General features: G+C 41.9%; 1 protein-coding gene across 6 annotated transcripts in view; it reads right to left on the bottom strand.

Annotated features, from left to right (window-relative positions):
• Nucleotides 1–7,701, bottom strand: part of Ncoa6 (nuclear receptor coactivator 6) — a 91,510-nt gene extending 83,809 nt beyond the window's left edge. For all 6 annotated transcript variants that reach the window (XM_076851725.1, XM_076851724.1, XM_076851728.1 and 3 more), the window contains exon 1: nucleotides 7,528–7,701. The gene's annotated coding sequence lies outside the window, so the exon portion shown is untranslated. The remainder of the gene's footprint in view (nucleotides 1–7,527) is intronic.
• Between the last annotated feature and the right edge of the window lie 3,694 nt (nucleotides 7,702–11,395).

The raw sequence follows: 11,395 nt of genomic DNA on the forward strand, positions 1-11,395 counted from the left end.
TCTGATTTAACTTGAAAGTCAAATTAACTTGAGTGTCTCCTCTTTACCGGGAGCTGGTGAATCAAAAATGAACAGTAGAGCTAAACAACAGTTGACATTTATTGAGCATTTTGTAGGCATCAGGCCCTGTTCTATACATTATATGAATTAACCCATTTACCATAATCCTCACAACAACTCTATGAGGCAAGTGTTGTTATCCTTATTTTAAAGATGCGAAAACTGAGGCACAAAGATATTACATAATTTGTCCATGGTCACACAGCAAGCAGCAGAGGTGAAATTAGGACCTCAAACAGGCTCTACCAAAAAGCTCACATTTGAAACCAAGCCCCATTCAATAAATGGTGCTGGGAAAACTGCTTAAAGGGGAAAAAATGAAACTAGATCCTACCTTGATCCATACTCAAAAATCAATTCTAGATTGATCAGAGTTCTAAACATTAAAGGCAAAACGGCAGTCTAAAAAACAATATAAAGGGGCTGGGGATGTGGCTCAAGCAGTAGCGTGCTCGCCTGGCATGCATGCGGCCCGGGTTCGATCCTCAGCACCACATACAAACAAGTGTGTCTGCCGAAAACTAAAAAAAAAAAATAATAATTATTAAAAACAAATTTAAAAAATAAATAAATAAAAAATAAAAAACAATATAAAGAATAACTTCCGCCAGGCGCAGTGGCACGGGCCTGTAATCCTAGTGGCTTGGGAAGCTGAGGCAAGAGGATCGCAAATTCAAAGCCAGCTTTAGCAAGGGCAAGGCGCTAAGCAACTCAGTGAGATTTTTGTCTCTAAATAAAATACAAAATAGGGCTGGGGGGCTGCAGTTATAGCTCAGTGGTAGAGTGCTTGCCTAACATGTGAGGCACTGAGTTCGATTCTCAGCACTGCATATAAATAAGTAAAATAAAAGTCCATTGACAACTAAAAAAATATTTAAGAAAAATAGAACTGGGGATATGGCTCAATGGTTGAGTGCCCCTGAGTTCAATCCCTGGTAGCAAAAGAAAGAAAGAAAGAAAGAATTTCAAAATCTTGGGGGAGTGCAAGGTTGATAAATTTGATATTAAAATTTAGAACTTTTAAACCAGACACCTTACACATATTTAAAAAAAAAAAAAAACGAGCAAGAAACTGGGAAATGACATCTGTAATACTGATAAATTACAAAAGATTAGTAATCAAAAAACATAAAAAAACTTTTGAAAAAGACAACAAAACAGAAAAATGGTAGAACAGCTAGGCATGATGGCATAAACCTGTAATCCCAGTGGCTTAGGAGGTTTTGGCAGGAGGATCCCAAGTTCAAAGCCAGCCTCAGCAAAAGCAGGGTGTTCAGCAACTTAGTAAGACTCTGTCTCTAAATAAAATACAAAATAGGGCTGGGAATGTGGCTGAGTGGTCGAGTGCCTCTGAATTCAATCCAAGGAAGGACGGAAGGACGGAAGGAAGGACGGAAGGAAGGACGGAAGGAAGGAAGGAAGGAAGGAAGGAAGGAAGGAAGGAAGGAAAGATGGATGGTTGAACAAGCCTCAGGGTTGTCTAAACTGTGTAAATCCAGCACTATCACAGTTGCCACACAGCACACACCAGAACATCAGACCTTGCTATGTTAAATATCCAGGGGTCTGTCATGCTGCAGGAACACAGAGCATGGAGGGTCAGCCAGAAGGGAAAAGTCAAGATGGTTATTCTCTATGATTTGGAAATTGGATGGAAAAACAGAACTAAAACATCCAACAAATCAGACATGAAGATCAGGGTTGGCAAACATTTTGTAAAGGATATTCTTAACTTTGTGAGTTGACACAACTTTTCTGTCACAACTACTCAACTCTGTCATTGGCAGTGCAAAAGCGGCCACAGATAATATGTAAACGAATGAGTGTGGTTGTGTTCCAAAGAAACTTTATTTACAAAAACAGGTGATAGGACCAGATTTGACCTATCGCCCAGGGTTTGCTGAACCCACAAATTTCCTACACTCTTGGTATACTTTCCCCTTCTTAACCCTGTCTTTTATGTCTGCTGCCACTTACCTCTGATTTCATTAACTAAAAACTACACCAAACTTGACAGCTTTGCAAGTCTATTAACCTGCCGGATGTGGTAATGCATGCCTATAATCCCAGTGTCTTGGTAAGAGGATCATATATTCAAGACCAGCCTCAGCAATTTAGTGAGATCCTCAGCAACTTAGCAAGATCCTGTCTCAAAATAAAAAATAAGGGCTGGGGTTGTGACTCATCAGTAGAGCACCCGCCTAATGTGCAAAACCCTGGGTTCAATCCTCAGCACCACATATAAATACATAAAATAAAGGTATTGTATCCAAATACAACTAAAAAATAATTTTTTAATATTTATTTTTTAGTTGTAGGTAGACACAATATCTTTATTTCATTTTTACGTGGTGCTGAGAATAGAACCCAGTGCCTCACGTGTGCTAGGCAAGTACTCTACCACTGAGCCACCACCCCAGCCCTAAATATTCTTAAAAATAAAAAAGCCTGGGGATGTGGCTCGGTGGTAAAGCAACCCTGGGTTCAATCTCCAGTACACCTCAAAAAGTGTTATCCTCGGGGCTGGGATTGTGGCTCAGTGGACAGAGCGCTTGCCTAGCGCGGGTGGGACCCTGGCTCGGTCCTTAGCACCACATAAAAATAAAGGCATTGTGTTGTGCCCATCTACACCTAAAAAATAAATAAATATTTTTTTTTAAAAAGTGTTATCCTACCAAAAATATTTTTCTCCCTTAATATCTGTGCCAATTTTCATCTCTTTTCTTTTCTTTTCTTTTAGTGTGTGTGTGTGTGTATGGTCTGGGAATTGAAGGCAGGGCCTCCTGCATGCTAGATAGGTGCTTTACCATTGAGCTACATCCCTAACCCTTTTTAAAAAACTGTCATTGACAGCTTCTACCCCAAATGAGAAGTATAACCCCTACCTCCACTCACTCATGATATCAATCACCAACACTTAAAAATTCTAACTCGGCTCAATGCCCACGGCCTCTACCATAGTTCAGGTCCTCATTACTTCTTCCCTGCTCTTCACTCTATCTACAGAGAAAAAGCTTCCATTCATCTCTGAAAAAATTAAACCTCATCATATACTCCCCTTCTCAAAAATCTTGAATACTCACCTCTGAGCTGAGGATTTAGTCCAAACTCCCTAGCAAGGTTCTTCATAACCAGGTTCCAAACAGTCTTTCTAGTCTAATCTCTGACCACACCTTTGCATTCATTTTGCTTCAAGTATATTCAATTACATCCTTAAAAATTTGTCTTCAGGGGCTGGGGTTGTGGCTCAGTGGCAGAGCACTTGCCTTGTACATGTGAGGCACTAGACTCAATCCTCAGCACCACATAAAAATAAATACACAAAATAAAGATATTGTGTCCATCTATAATGAAAACTTTTTTTTTTTTAATTATCTTTACCTGAAAAACACTTCTCTCCAACTCTCACTTGCAAACTTTTTTACCTTTCAGGACATATCTCAAATATCACTCTTTCACAAAAGTTCCTAGAGCAAAGACATAGCCACCTCTGTATCCTTAGACTCTTTAATAGTTGCCATCCTGAACTGTCATTATTTACATGTCTACTTCTCTCTTGGGACTGAGTACCCAAAGTGAAATGAGTCTGCCTTAAAGACCTTTGACTCCTCAGAGCCTACCTAACATAATTCTTGACACACACCATAATGTTTATTGAATCAGACATGCCTGGTGGTAGAAGAGAAATGACATCTAAAAGAATGTCCAGAGGGCAATACACACGTGTAATTCGGGGGGAAGGGAATCTATGAATTTGGATGGAAAAAATAAACCATTTTATTTCACTAATCTCTAACTAAAAGTTACCATTTTACTCCAATATAAATATAGGTAACAAACCTAATAGGTTCATAATTTAATCTGTAACAAAAAAACCCCACAAATTTCTTTTTATCATACTTTGGTGCTACAGATATCTTGAAGTATTATCTAGGCTCATGATGTCTTTGAAATTATAATGATTAGACCCATCACTAGATCTGATTCATTGTTGTTGGGGATCAAACCCAGGGCCTCACACATGCTAGACAAATACTCTACCACTGAACCCCTCCCGATCCTAGATTTGATTTTCTTTCTTTTTCTTTTTCCTTTTTTTTTTGGAATCAGGGATTAAATCCAGGGACTTTTAACCACTGAGCCACATCCTTAATCCTCAGCCCTTTTAATTTTTAAAAATTATTTATTTATTGGGTGCCAGGGATTGAACTTAAGGGGCACTCAACCACTGAGCTACATCCCCAGCCCTATTTTGTATATTATTTAGAGACAGGGTCTCACTGAGTTGCTTAGCACCTTGCTGTTGCTGAGGCTGGCTTTGAACTTGCAATCCTCCTGCCTCCGTTTCCTGAGCCATTGGGATTAGAGGTGTGCACCACTGCACCCAGCTTTATTTTTAATTTTGAAACAGCCTCACTAAATTGCTAAGGCTGGCCTTGAACTTGCAATCCTCCTGCCTCAGCCTGCCCAGTTACTGGGATTACACGTGCAGCCTAGATCTGATTTTTTTAATGTGTTAATAAAGAAACACATGTGTGTTTGTGTGTATATGTATGTCATGATTTGTGTATTTTGTTAATATGATCTCAGCTACTCAAAAGAGGCTGAGGCAGGAGGATCACAAGCTTGAGTACAACCTGGGCAATTTTTCAAGACCCTGTCTTAAAAATTAAATTAAATTAAAGGGATGGGGATGTAACTCAGTGGAAAAGTGCTTACCTAGCATGTGCAAAGCCCTGGGTTCAATCCCTAACACCTAAAAAAAAAAAAAAAAAGGTATTCTCAGAGGGATCCATATGCTCCACTAGATGGTAAAAGGGCCCATGGCAGAGATAAGGTCAGGCCTCCCTGAATTAGAAGATCCAGAACAGAACCAGGGTGTATATTTCAGTGGTAGAGTACATGTTTAACATACACAAGGCCTTGGGTTTGATCCCTAGCACAACAACAACAAAAAAAGAAAAACAAAAACAAAAACAGAACAGAACAAATGAACTGTGCTGCTGTGTATGGTATTGAAAATCTCATTTTATAAACACATCCATAACTTTTTTGTTGAGCCTGGTGTAGTGGAGCACGCCTGTAATCCCAGCAGCTCAGGAGGCTGAGGTAGGAGGATAGCAAGTTCAAAGCCAGCCTCAGCAACTTAGTGAGGGCCTAAGCAACTCAGCAAGACACTGTCTCAAAATAAAATATAAAAAAGGGGCGGGGATGTGGCTCAGTGGTAAAGCACCCTTGGGTTCAATTCCCAGCACTCCCCAGAAAATAAATAAATAATGGACTTTTTGTTGAAAGTCTTAGATTATTTAGGGTCCTAGATCTATTATAGTCATCCCTCAGTATCCATGGAATATTGATTCCAGGATTCCCAGAATATCAAAATATTGATTCCAGGATTCCCAGAATATCAAAATTGTGGAAGCTCAATTCCCTTATATAAAATGGTGTAGTATTTGTATATTCTGTATATAAATATAAAATATAAATCTTTTCTAGATTACTTATTATACTTAATACAATGTAAACACCATGTAAGTAGTTGTTTTTACTATATGATTTAGTTAATAATAACAATTTTTAAAAGAATATTTTCACCTGGGATTGATTGAAGCCACAGATGCAAAACTCAGGGATATAGAGGGCTAACTGTATATGATGACTAATTTACAGTTTCCCTCAGAACTTTCCCATAGTCCATGGGAACTCTGAATAACTATTTATCATGATAGAACTTCAATTAAAGTTTGAGAACAATGCAGATTCTAGGTCTCTAGCACTGTTCACTTGTCCCCCCCCCTTTTTTTATTTTTTTTTTTTGTGTGTGTGTGTGTGTGTGTGTGTGTGTCCCTTTGCTATACAGAAAACATCTAAAAGAGAAAGAACATCTCTTTCAAAACTTAAGAAAGTTAGAGGTTTATTTTTTTTTTTGTAAGGAGAATTTTTTATATTTATTTATTAGTTCTCGGGGACACAACATCTTTGTATGTGGTGCTGAGGATCGAACCTGGGCTGCACGCATGCCAGGCGAGCGCTACCGCTTGAGCCACATCACCAGCCCCTAGAGGTTCTTAAAGATAACTTCTTGTCAATGGAGGTGAGCTGGGACATATCCTATAGCCGGTTACCTAGACTTTTTTGATTCCCTTTCAGCCTTTGAACTCACAAAACTTGTTACAAATATACAAAATGCAATTAATTAATTAATGATTCTCTAATATATGCTGTCATGTTTGACTCTTAACACTTTTCTTCCAAATAGCAAAGTCCTTTAAGGCAATGTGTTGAACAAGGAGCTAGCAAACCACTTCCAGGAACCCCCTCAGTCACCAAGGTGTAAGACTTTTAAAAGTCAACTTTACCATTCTGTGTCTTAGCTATAAAATCAGTACTTGATCTGAAATCCTTACGTGATCTCTAAGGCACGTGTCGTTTTTAACACATTCACTCTTCTTCACCATTCTAACTGGCTTCAATAACGACTTTCTGATGACCTCCCCAGGTGACCCTGCTCTTAAGCAGTGGGCTGTCCCCTTCCTGGGAAGACACCTTGGGTAACCGCCCCCAAACAGCCCAGTCCCTCCTTTTAAAGACACACACAAAACCATAAGTTGAAGGAGGTTCTCCCTTCTTGCCAACCACTTCCACTCTCTGTACCCCTTTTGCTGGCCAGCTCCTACATCTAAGCCTCAGCACCCCCACCTACGCCTACTCTTTTCATCAAGCTCTTTTCTTTTCCTGTTGCTCCCCACAATCGTGGGTGAAGGCTCCAGGAATCTCAAAAGTCCTCAGTCCTTTGAGAGTCATAAGGACTTGCAATTCAGCCCCGGGACCGCCCCAATTTGATACCTTCGTTTGTACCCCCATATCTAACCAATCACCTCCTCCCCTCTCTGCAAAGAACTGCTCCAGCTCTGACAGCCTGAGGATGGCCCCCAGGTCACCTCCCCTCACCCTGGGACGTACCTGCCATAGGGTTTGGAACGCTACTCTTGGCCTAAGCCAGCTCCAAAACCTGCCATCCCTTCAGTCCATGGCCCCAACCCCGGTTCTGTTCCGATTCGCTATCTCTTCTCCGCGACCCTGGCCACGACCCTACGTCGGCTCCCGCCAGTTCCCCAGGCCTGGAGCGCCACCCCGTGCAGACCCCGGCCGGCCCTGCACTCTCTCTTCGCCTGGGACCCCGCGTCCCGCACCCTCCCCAACCCGGGTCCGGCCGCCGCTCCCTCCAGCGCCCCCGCCCCGCAGGCCCCGGGCCCGCTCCCCAACATGGCGACGGGGACACGAGCGCGGCGGGCGGGCAGGGCGGCTCCGGGCCGGGCCCGCACTCGGATCGAGCTGCACGGTCGCCCGGCGCCATTTTCCCGCGCCAGGCCCGGGCGGCGCCTCCTCCCGGCGAAGCCAGCCAGGCTGGGACCGCGGACGCCCGGCAGGCCCACCCCTTACGGGCCCGCGTCGCCGTCGCCTCACCTGAGCGCGGCCCCGGCCCTCCCGGGCGGGCCTCGGAGCGCCGGCCCGGGCCGTGCGTGCCCGCCGCCGTCCGTGCGTTCGTCTGCCCGTCCTCGCTTGCGCCCGTCTGTCCGGCCGTCGGCGCCCGGCCGCCAGCAGCCCGACCCGGCAGGGCCTCAGGGAGCCGGTGGGGAGGGGGGATGGGCCGGACCGGGCCGGGGAGGGAGGGGGAGGGAGGGAGAGAGGGAGGGAGCGCGGGCGGGGGCGGGGCGGGGCGGACCGGAGGGGCGGGGTCCTGCTCACGTGACCAAGCGTCTCCGCGAGCGCGAGGTGGCGCGCGCGCTGGCTGGTTTGGGTGTTGGAAACTAGTAGTGGAGACTAGATTTCCTCTGCTTGGCATAATCTCACCAGTGGTTAGCTTTATGCCAGCACCCTGACTGAGTAAACTTGGACAGGCCAACTCCCTAAGTCTCAGTTTGTCCATCTGAAATATGGGGATAGTACAATTTTCTTGCAAAGAGGAAATGAGGAAAGGCACGGAAAGCACTTGGGACAGTGCTTGACACATAGTGTCTAGTAACGTTGTTACTAGGCATAGTGTCTAATAATAATGACGATGAAAAAGATAACAGGATAACAGCTTTTATTGTTTGTCTATAAGTCTCTTTCCCATCATCACCTCTACCCTTAGCAAACTCATTAAGCTCTCAAAAAATATAATTCTGGAGTGAACAAGTGAGTATAACCTCTCTGTTCTCCCCAAATGTAAGGAGATCTCCCCAGTACTGGACTTAGTGTCTGTTTTATTGGCCTTAGTTCAGATCTAGATATCACTTGACAGATTCTTATTTTCTTTGCTTCTCTGAATCTCAGTTTTCTCATCTGTAAAGTAGGAGTTAGGAGTCTGTTACCAGCATCACAGAAGATAGGTGAGCAGGTGGATTGTAAACTGAATAAATCAGTTGTTTTAGTTCCATCTGGAAAAGGGAGTGAGGAAATATTTCATTCCATAAATATTTATTAAGTACACACTGTGCACTTAGACAGTACAAGAGGGACTCCTGACATTTTCATATCCACTCTGAGTGCCCCTCCAGTATATTCTATGCTCTGTTGTCAGAGTAAGTTTTTAGTCACAAATCTGATCATGTCACTTACTAAAGCTATGTAATGGCTTCTCATTGCTCACAAGACAAAGGCCAAATATCTTTCTGTTGCCTTCACATCTCCCAGACTTATCTCAGGCCCCTCTTCCTTCTTCTGGGTTTTAGCCAACAATGACCTTTTCTACACATTGTATTTCCTTCTCTGGACTCTTGCACATACTGATCCCTCTGTCCGAAATTCTTTCTCTATATAGTAACTCATCAGTCTTCAGATCCCAGGTCAAACATGGCTGCCCTAAGGGTACCTTCCCTGATCTCTCTCCAGACAGAATCTCTTAGCATCTCTTAGCAGCATGTATTTGTCCTTAGTAGAGTGTACTAGGTTGTTGGCCACTATACTGCACTACTCAAGGAAGGAAACCTCATTCATCTTGTTTACTGATGTTTCCACAGTATATAGCACAATGCCTGACAAAGAGTCAGTGTTAAATAAATATTTATTATGTATATGAATCCTAAGTGCCATGCTAAATACTAGGCTTAAGAGTATAAAAAGAAACAAAGAACCACAAGGGGGAATGTTAAACTTTGAATCTATGAAATTGACACCAAAAGGGTTTAAAACAGCTTGAGAAAAATTTTTAAGCTTTTTTTCTTAACTTTTAAAAACTGAGTTATAAGTTATATACAGTAGGGCTGGGATTGTGGCTCAGCAGTAGAGCGCTCCCCTAGCACGGGTGGGACCACATAAAAATAAAGGCATTGTGTTGTGTCCATCTACACAAAAGATATTCTCTCTCTCTCTCTCTCTCTCTCTCTCTCTCTCTCTCTCTCTTTAAAAAAAAAAAAAGAAAGATGCTCAACCTCACTAGTCATTAGGGAAATGCAAATCAAACCACAATGAGATACCACTTTTCACCTATTATGATAGCAATTATTTTTTTAAAGGCAGAAAATAACAAGTGTTGGGAAGTATGCAGAGAAATTGGAACCCTTATGCAGTGGGAATGCAAATTGGAAAACAATTTGTGATAGTTCCTCAAAACATCAAACATAGGTTAACATATGAGCCAGTTAAGATATTCCAGCCACTTCAAGATATTTATCCAAAGGAAATGAAAGCATAGGCTTAAAAAGATGTTTGTGCACCCATGATCATAGCAGCATTTTTCGAAGTAGAAGGCAGAAGCAACCCAAGTGTCCACAGACAAATGAAGGATAGTTAAATGTGGTTTATATGTTGGAATATTATTCAGCCTTCAAAAAAGAAAGGAGACACCTTTCAGTGTTCAGTGTCAGACACCCATAATCCCAGCAATTCAGGAGGCTGAGACAGAAGGATTGCAAATTCAAGATTAGTCTAAGTAACTTAGCAAAGCCCTAAGTAATTTGGATCCTCCTATCTCAAAAAAGTAAAAAGGGTGGAGAAGTAGCTCCATGGTAAAGGGCTTCTGAGTTCAATTTCCAGTACGGGGCTGGGGATGTGGCTCAAGCAGTAGCACGCTCGCCTGGCATGCGTGCTGCCTGGGTTCGATCCTCAGCACCACATACAAACAAAGATGTTGTGTCCGCCAAAAACTAAAAAGAAATGAATGTTGAAATTCTCTCTCCCTCTCTCACTCTCTCTTTAAAAAAAAAAAAAAAAAAAAAAAATTCCAGTACCAATAAATAAATGGAAGTAAGGAAAGAAATTCTAACAGATGCTACAACATGGATGAACTTTGAAGACATTACACTAAGTGAAATAAGCACAAAAGGTTGGAGATTGTATGATTCCTCTCATAAGAGGTTCCTAGAGTAGTCAGTTTCATAAAGATAAAATGTAAAATAGTGATTGCCAAGGCTGGAGAAAGGGAATTGCAAAGTGTTTAATGGATAGAGAGTTTTAGTTGCAGAAGATGAAAAAGTTCTGGAAATGGATGGTGGGGATGGTTGCATAACATTCTGAATGTACTTAATGCCACTTGAGCAGTACACTTAAGAATGGTTACAATGGCAAATTGATGTGTATTTTAACACACACACACACACACACACACACACACAAACACGCATATACACATACACAAAGATTCTAGAACCCAAGCCATTATTCTCATATTTTTGCCTTATTGTCCATGTTCTTAAATGAAGATTCATGGTTTTCCTGGGATCTTTGAGGACATAGGGAGTAGAAGAGACAGAGACTAAATTGAGACTAACTTGTCTAGGTTGCTCATTGGGCACTGATATATTTTGTAGATGAAAACAGCAGGTACCTAGTTCACATAAATACTTGTTGGGAACAGGAAGGTAGCACTGGAACAAAATCAGGACATGAACTGGCAGGTACTGTAGTATAATTATAAGATTGAGTTCTGAAGTCAGAACAGCCAAGTTTAGATTCCAGCTCTGTCATTTTTTAAATTTTTTTAAGTTATAGTTGGACACAATACCTTTATTTTATTTATCTTATGTGGTGCTGAGGATCAAACCCAGTGCCTCACACCTGCTAGGCGAGTGCTCTACCATTGTGAGTCACAACCCCAGCCCTGCCCCAGCTCTGTCATTTATAAGCTATGCAATCTTGGGCAAATCCAAGCTCCTTTTTATACATATGAGGAAACTGGAATCCAAAAGAGATAAATTACTTTTCTTATATTGTCCAATTTTCCCTTTATTTTGTTTGATTTTTAATCTTTCCATAGATTTTGTTTTATTTTGTATCTGTAATGGACTATAAACTCCCCAAGGAAGCTAACAGTAATATAATCACTTGTAATGTAATTTAACTTTTTTGTTTC

This window comes from Callospermophilus lateralis, chromosome 3, assembly GCF_048772815.1.
Source record: "Callospermophilus lateralis isolate mCalLat2 chromosome 3, mCalLat2.hap1, whole genome shotgun sequence".
Lineage (NCBI taxonomy): Eukaryota > Metazoa > Chordata > Mammalia > Rodentia > Sciuridae > Callospermophilus > Callospermophilus lateralis.